General features: G+C 40.3%; 1 pseudogene across 1 annotated transcript; it reads left to right on the plus strand.

The window, feature by feature from the left end:
* The first annotated feature begins 892 nt into the window (after positions 1-892).
* Positions 893-2,041, plus strand: LOC117080728 (annotated as a pseudogene). Its single transcript, XR_004435931.1, has one exon. The product of XR_004435931.1 is annotated as a nucleosome assembly protein 1-like 1 (transcript).
* Positions 2,042-8,480: the final 6,439 nt, after the last annotated feature.

Here is an 8,480-nt window from a genome sequence, read left to right on the forward strand (position 1 = left end):
TTACCATTTCAGAAGTAGAATAGTTCCAGGTAATGATTAGCTCTAGTGTGCTAACTGGTGCTGGTAGATGATATGGGGTAGCTATTTATGCCATCAGGGGACATATTGAAGGAACTGAGAGACTGATAAGTGAAATACCATGAGCCAAGTACTCAAGTCCTCAGGGATGATGTGGGAAGGTTGTTAGATACTAAGTGACATTTAATACATTCCAGGCCTGAAGTGGGTGCTTTTATAATACTAAATACATGTTAAAGTTCGTTCTGCAAGAATAACATAATAGAGTAACTAGAGTCCACAAACTTGTATCACATTCTGACTGTACCTTATTTGATGTTGGTCAAATAACTTAAACTCTTGGAGTCTTGATTTCATCATTTGTAAAGTAGTAAGTGACTTCATCATTTGTAAAGAGTAATAATACCATATAGAGTTGTTAATAGGACCTACTTCAGTGGTTTGCTGGGAGGATTAATTGAGATGACACACAAAGCACTTAATACATTGACTGGCAAGTAGCAAACACTGGATAAAAGCTATTTATAATAATAACAGTTAATGCTTATATAGTTCCTTCTGTGCACCAAGTATTATTTTAAGCATTAGTTCCATTATTACAAATGAGAAAACTGAGACATGAAGTGCATTGACAACAGTCACATAGCTAATCAGTGTCAGAGCTCATATTAAAACTCAGGTAGTCTGTGTCTAGAGGCTGAACTCTTAATTATTATACATTAATGTCTCCCTACAATAATAGGAAGTATTTTTATTAATATCACTTCAAATAAATTGATCAGTTAAAAAACTTCGGTTCTTTTTTAGCACCATCTGCTCACGGTGCCACCTCCTGCTCCTCCTGCCACCACTGCTGCCTTGAGTCACTGCCTGTGTAGCTCAGGTCTCCTGGCTCCCCATACTGGCCGCCGACATTTGGAGTTCTTACAACATGGCAGACATTGACAATCTGAACTTGATCAAGATTTGGATGATGTTGAAGAACTACAAAAAGAAGAAACTGGTGAAGAAACAAAAATCAAAGCATGTCAGCTAACTCTTCAGATGATGCAAAATCCTCAGATTCTTGCAGCCCTTCAAGAAAGACTTGATGGTCTGGTAGAAACACCAACAGGATACATTGAAAGCCTGCCTAGGGTAGTTAAAAGATGAGTGAATACTCTCAAAAACCTGCAAGTTAAATTACATGTGCACAGATAGAAACCAAATTCTATGAGGAAGTTCACAATCTTGAAAGGACGTATGCTGTTCTCTATCAGCCTCTACTTGACAAGCGATTTGAGATTATTAATGCAATTGATGAACCCACGGAAGAAGAATGTGAATAGAAATCAGATAAAGAAGATGAGATTTCGGAAGAGTTGAAAGAAAAGGCCAAGATCAAAGATGAGAAAAAGGATGAAGAAAAAGAAGACCCCAAAGGAATTCCTGAATTTTGGTTAACTGTTTTTAAGAATGTTGACTTGTTCAGTGATATGGTTCAGCAACATGATGAACCTATTCTGAAACACTTGAAAGATACTAAAGTGAAGCTCTCAGCTGCTGGCCAGCCTATGAGTTTTGTCTTAGAGTTTCACTTTGAACCCAATGACTATTTTACAAATGAAGTGCTAACAAACGCATACAGGATGAGGTCAGAACCAGATGATTTTGATCCCTTTTCTTTTGATGGACCAGAAATTATGGGTTGTACAGAGTGCCAGACAGATTGGAAAAAAGGAAAGGATGTCACTTTGAAAACTATTAAGAAGCAGCAGAAAAACAAGGGAAGAGGGACAGTTCGTACTGTGACTAACACAGTTTCCAGTGACTCTTTCTTTAATTTTTTTGCCCCTCCTGAAGTTCCTGAGAGTGGAGATGATGCACAGACTTCAAAATAGGTCACTTTTTACATGAGTGTATAATCCCAAGATCAGTGTCATACTTGACTGGAGAAGCTATTGAAGTTGATGATGATGTTTATGATGAAGAAGGTGAAGAAGCAGATGAGGTAATGTTTACCAAATGAGCAAATAATTCTCTCTGTGTTTAACACATTGAGAAGCAAATTGAATGACTTATGTATTCCTTTGCTATAATTATTCTATGATTTGGAATAAAAACATTTTGGAAAATATGATTTTAGAATTCTACAGCCAAACAATATAAGTATAAATGTTCAATAAATAAATTGCAAACACACACACACACACACACACACACAAACTTTTGTTGAGCACGTTTTAGGTATAAAGCCCAAAATTAAAGACATACAAGGAAATACCTGTATTAAAAACATCTTGGCTGGGCGTGGTGGCTCACAGCTGTAATCCCGGCACTTTGGGAGGCCAAGGCAGATGGATTGCTTGAGCCCAGGAGTTCAAAACCAGCCTGTACAAGATGGTGAAACTCTGTCTCTACAAAAATTATAAAATATTAGCTGGGTGTAATGGTATGCACCTGTAATACCAGCTATTCAAGAAGCTGAGGTAGGAGGATTGCTGGAGCCCAGGACACAGAGGTTACAGTGAGCCAAGATCGTGCCACTGTGCTCCAGTTTAGATGACAGAGTGAGACCCTATCTCAAAAGAAAAAGAAAAACAGCTTATGTGGCCTCATCAGACTCTCTTAGCTTCACCTATCTCCAAGACCCTGCAGTGACCCACTCTGTGTTCCTCGCACCATTTCTAGGCACTGCAGAGCTTGAAATCTGGCTTCTCCAGGAGCTGCTGAGAGGGCTGAGCAACACAACTCAAAAGTGTAGTGTGAGACCAGGCGTTTTGGCTCACACCTGTAATCCCAGTGCTGTGGAAGGCCAAGGTAGGTGGATTGCTTGAGCTCCGGAGTTCAAGACCAGCCTGGGCAATATCGAGAAACCTCATCTCTATTTAAAAAAAAAAAAAAAAAAAAAAACAAGAAGAAAGAAAGAAAGTGCAGTGTGTTATCCCCGCTATGTGAGGAGGGAATGGGAGCAGGGCAACAGATAAACTCCTTCTCCCATCCTCTATCCATGGACTGCTCCAAGGCATGGCTTGTCCACACTACTTGTCTGGAACCATCCCTCGTGGCCAAGCAGAAGCACCTATTGAGGGCCCAAATGGGTCTCATGTGACTTGTCAAACGCAATGGCCTCATAACAGTGCATCGTCTTGCATTTGTTTCCCAACTTTTTCTATGCTATTTCCCTTTTCCCTTACTCTCACCTGTGATTGACCAGCCTCTGTTTATTAGAAACTCTTTGTCATAAACCTAAAGAGTTTATAATAAAGCTTTAGAAAGTTTAGGCCTATGTATCTATAAAACAAGTAACAGTGCAAATCACTAGCTGATATACACCAAATGAGAGGAATACAGCCAGGCACAAGTTTGAGGTCCAGCCTAAATGTTATTAACCAGTTAATTTTGTATTTTCTGTGCCTCGGTTTTCTCATATATAAACTGTAGATAGTGATATGTGTGTTGCACTTTCATACACTGCTGGTGGGAATGAAAAATGGTATGACCTCCAGGGAAGAAAATTTGACAATGTTTATCAAAATGTAGCATGTTTTTACCCTTTGATCCTGCAGCCCAAGTCTGGAAATTTGCCCTACGGATACTCTTGCATTCATATGAAAAATCCATTCACTGCATTGTTGTTTATAGCAGATTAGAAATAATCCAGGCGTCCACCATCAAGAACTACATCCACACAATGGAATACTGTGCCACTGAAAAAAGAAAAGGGAAGTTCTCAGAGAACTGCTGTGGAAGGTACTCTAGAATATGTGCTAAATGGAAAAGAAAAGAGGAAGAAAGAGAGAGAGGTACAGGACATCTTACAGACAATATTATGCTCTAATTTCTAAGAGGTAGAAAATAAGATTATATATTTGTGTTTACTGATTTTTTTTTTTTTTGCATAAACAACCACTAGAAGGAACCAAAGAAGACCTCTTTCCACTTTTTTTTTTTTTTTTTTTTTTTTTAAAGACAGGGTCTCATTTTGTTGCCCAGGCTGGAGTGCAGTGGCATGATCACGGCTCATTGCAGCCTCTACCTCCTAGGTTCAAGTGATCCTCCCATCTCAGCCTCCTGAGTAGCTGGGACTACAGGCACATGCTACCATACCCAGCTATTCAAAGAATATCTTTATTATTTTTTTTTTCTTTTTTTTTGAGACGGAGTCTCGCTGTGTCACCCAGGCTGGAGTGCAGTGGCTGGATCTCAGCTGACTGCAAGCTCCGCCTCCCGGGTTTATGCCATTCTCCTGCCTCAGCCTCCTGAGTAGCTGGGACTACAGGCGCCCACCACCACGCCCGCCTAGTTTTTTGTATTTTTTAGTAGAGACGGGGTTTCACCATGTTAGCCAGGATGGTCTCGATCTCCCGACCTCGTGATCCGCCCGTCTCGGCCTCCCAAAGTGCCAGGATTACAGGCTTAAGCCACCGCGCCCGGCCCAAAGAATATCTTTAAAAATGATTACTTATAGTGGAAGGTGGATAAGATACTTTTAAACTTAAATCTTTTGGCTGGCCACAGTGGCACATGCCTGTAATCCTAGCACTTTGGGAGGCCAAAGCAGGCGGATCTCTTGAGCCCAGGAGTTTGAGACCAGCCTGGGAAACATGGCAAAATCCCATCTCTACAAAAAATACAAAATTAGCCAGGCATAGTGGTGTGGACTTGCAGTCCCAGCTACTTGGGAGGCTGACGTGGTCGAGGCTGCAGTGAGCCGAGATGGTGCCACTGCACTCCAATCTGGGTGACAGAGTGAAACCCATCTTAGAAAAAAAAAAAGTGTAGATTTTTATACTGTCTTGATTTTTGAACCATGCAAATAGGCTACTTATCCAAAACAAACAAAAAGTTTAATGTGAAAGTAACACCTACCTTTCAAGAGTTAAATGAAATAATGCATCACATTTCTAGCACAGAACCTGACATGGAGTAGGATCTCAGTAAATGGTAGCTTCAGAAATAACTTGCAACTGAAGTAGAGGAAGGAAGGCTTCAAGGAGGAAGGAGAACTTAGCCTAAGTCTAGAAGCTGGGAAATACTGAGAGAGAAGTAAAAAGGTGGAGACCATTGCCAAGGAGGGATTGGGAGAAGCAATGGGAGTCAGTGTTAGTAAGACAGGATGAGGCTGCATGGGAGAGGGTTTGAATGGTAGATAAGAACTTGGGATTTTATTCTTTAGGTGACAATAATAATAATTAATCTTTATATTTGTACTATATCTCATGGTTTATGAAACCTTAATTACAGATTCCCATCCAGAAGAAAGTCAAATCTTATTGTCTAGAATTTGATGCCAACTCAAATGAGCATTATGAGCCTCTAGAATATTCTTGGACTAGAAATGATCTGACAGTTGTAGCAAATGTCAGAAAGTGCCCATTTAGCAACTGCAAGAGTGGTCAAAGTTGGTCATCACCAAGCTGACTTAGTCTGCTAAAGGCTTGCAAACTACACAGCGATTTCACACGTTTCTCTCCTGGTTATGACTTTGGATTTTTATTTGATCTTATTTACATGAGAAAAAAGCAATAATCAATTTAAAACCAAAAAAGGAAGGGAAACTGACTATCTAAAAGTCAATTGGTTTAACTCCTTTCTTTCTACTCTCTGCTAAAAAGACCAAAGTTCAAAACAACTAAACCCCACAATGAGTTAGATCCAGAGGGCTAAACAATAACGTAAGTCAGTTGTCTCAATTTGGATGATTTCCAAATTTACACAACAAAGTTCTTGTTAAATATTCAGGAAGTTCCAATTATTTATGATGTAACTTAATATTGACATGGTATTAAATGACCTGACCATCCCCCAGGCCTTAGGAATTTTACATCTAGTGACTGACTGCAGGATAACTCTCCTGACAAGGCTGGAAGGTTGGCAATCAACAATTTTCCTTTGCAATCTATTTTTGTCTTCGAAAAAGAAATTCCAATAGGTTGACTGTATTCTCACTGTCTTGTACATTTCCTGAATTGTGTGCAAGAGGATTTCACGGAGAGAGGGATTTCTATGGCGCTTTTTATGCTGAACTGGCTAAACTCCGGAGACTCACTGCCTAAACCCATTACACACAGATCACCTAACTCTGTTACTGGGTTTGTGATGCTAGATTGATTTACCCATATACCAGGTCAGGAGAAAGTGACTTTCCACATCTTCTTTGCACTAGCAAAGAATGTGGAGATCCTTTTACAGGAAAGAGAAAAGCCTGTACGGGAGCCCGGTGCTAAGCAGACACAATGCTACCTTCCCTGTCATTAGGGTACATGTGGCAAAGGAGCCACTGTCTGGGATATGAAAGAAAACAAAGGGCCTGAAAGAGAATGGCAAGGAGTTGGGGGATATTTGCAAAGGATAGGGAGCTAACGAATGAGTTATTCGAGGCTGGATGGTCTCAGAGAAAAAAAACCAAGCTGAGAATTGGGGAACCTGTCCAGTATAATTTATCCCAGCTCCATTATCCTCCTGTCTGCGGTGTGGACTTGGGCCAATCACTAAGTCTCCATGGTAGAATTTCTCTTCTTCCTCTCCAAAGGAAAAATGAACTACAGTCTGTCAAAGTCTCTAAGGGGCTGGCATTGTTAGAGCAAGTTCTGACAACTTCAACAGCTCTAGTGCAGGTTGGACCAACAAGATTTGAATATAATGACTAGTCCCTGGAGGTACCAGAGGTCTTCTGTTTGGTCCGTTGTCCATAAAAGCTGTAGGAAGTCAGGCAGATTGCCTCATCAGTAAAACAGGTGTAAATACTCCATAGGCTGCCAGGTTGTTTTGAGGATTTAAGATGTATAAAATGCACCTGGTACTGTGTTTGACTCATAATGGGCATCATTATTATTCATCAGCTTGGTTTCCACACCTGCAGTTCCTTATCAATTGTGAATGTTTTCTGTATCAGAAGCAAAGAATGCTATTAAAACTAACTCGCATCTTGGACAAATCACTTAACGTGCTTTGTGCATCAATTTTCTCATCTAAGAAACAGTAATAGGTGTAGCGGTGGCTCAAGCCTATAATCCCAGCACTTTGGGAGTGCTGAGGCAGGAGGATTGCTTGAGGCCAGTAGTTTAGACCTGCCTGGGCAATGTAGTTAAACCTTATCTTTACAAAGACTTTCAAAATTAGCCAGGCATGGTGGTGTGCACCTGTAGTCCCAGCTACTCAGGAGGCTAAGGCAAAAGGATCTCAAGCCCAGGAGTTTAAGGCTACAGTGAGTCGTGATTGCACCACTGCATTTCAGCCTAGGCAACAGAGTGAGACCCTGTCTCAAAAAAAAAGAAAAAAAAAAAAAGAAAGACCGTAATAGTACCTATTTTTTTTCTTTTCTTTTTTTTTTTTTTGAGACGGAGTCTTGCTCTGTCACCCAGGCTGGAGTACAACGGCACGATCTCATCTCGGTTCACTGCAAGCTCCGCCTCCCAGGTTCAGGCCATTCTCCTGCCTCAGGCTCCCAAGTAGCTGGAACTACAGGTGCCTGCCACCATGCCCGGCTAAATTTTTTGTATTTTTAGTAGAGACGGGGTTTCACTGTGTTAGCCAGGATGGTCTTGATCTCTTGACCTCGTGATCCGCCCACCTCAGCCTCCCGAAGTGCTGGGATTACAGGTGTGAGCCACCGCGCCTGGCCAAGTACTTATTTTCTATATCTGTTCTGAGGATTAGGTGAAATAATGCATATAAAGTACTTGGCCCAGACATAACCAACAATAACTAATTATTTATTATATGTTTAACAAGTGCATAATCAATAATAAAAATCAACTGTTATTATTTTTCTCATCACCATCATCATCATTGTGGTAAAAATCATTGTGAATTCTACCCTATAGGTCAAAATTTTCTCTTATTTTTTCAGTTGTTAGCAACTATCATGCATTAGCAGTGAAAGTTTGAACACACATGAATTATTGATTTGTAGTGTCATCTATTACATATTAGTAATATGGAGAATATTTGTTCTACAAATTGATACTTATTCATAAATGACATAGCTTTAGAAGATGTATGAGGATTAAGATAAGCTTGGCCCATTCTTATGTAAGTGCTTGTCAACAAAATAAACACATATATACATATATTCAAAGAACATGAACATCTCTTGAATCTCTGTTACTAGTTTTGCTTTTACATTTTCTAACCAAGTGTTTCCTCTTCTTTTGGTCAGTTAAAAGCACTGGCTCATCGCTTTGGCACCTATAATCCTAGCACTTTGGGAGGCTCAAGAAGGCTGATTACTTGAGCCCAAGAGTTTGAGATCAGCCTGGGCAATGTAGCAAGACCTTTATCTCTATTTATCTATTTAAAAAAAAAGAAAAAAATTAAGTACTTATAAATAGCATCGAAGCTGACAGCCCTTAAAAGACAATGGTTCTGGGTCTGGCACAGTAGCTCACGCCCATAACCCTAGCACTTTGAGAGGCCAAGGTGGGCAGATTACTTGAGGCCAGGAGTTAGAGACCAGCTGGCCAACATGGCAAACCCTG

Source organism: Trachypithecus francoisi, unplaced genomic scaffold (genome assembly GCF_009764315.1).
Source record: "Trachypithecus francoisi isolate TF-2019V2 unplaced genomic scaffold, Tfra_2.0 Lachesis_group8, whole genome shotgun sequence".
NCBI lineage: Eukaryota > Metazoa > Chordata > Mammalia > Primates > Cercopithecidae > Trachypithecus > Trachypithecus francoisi.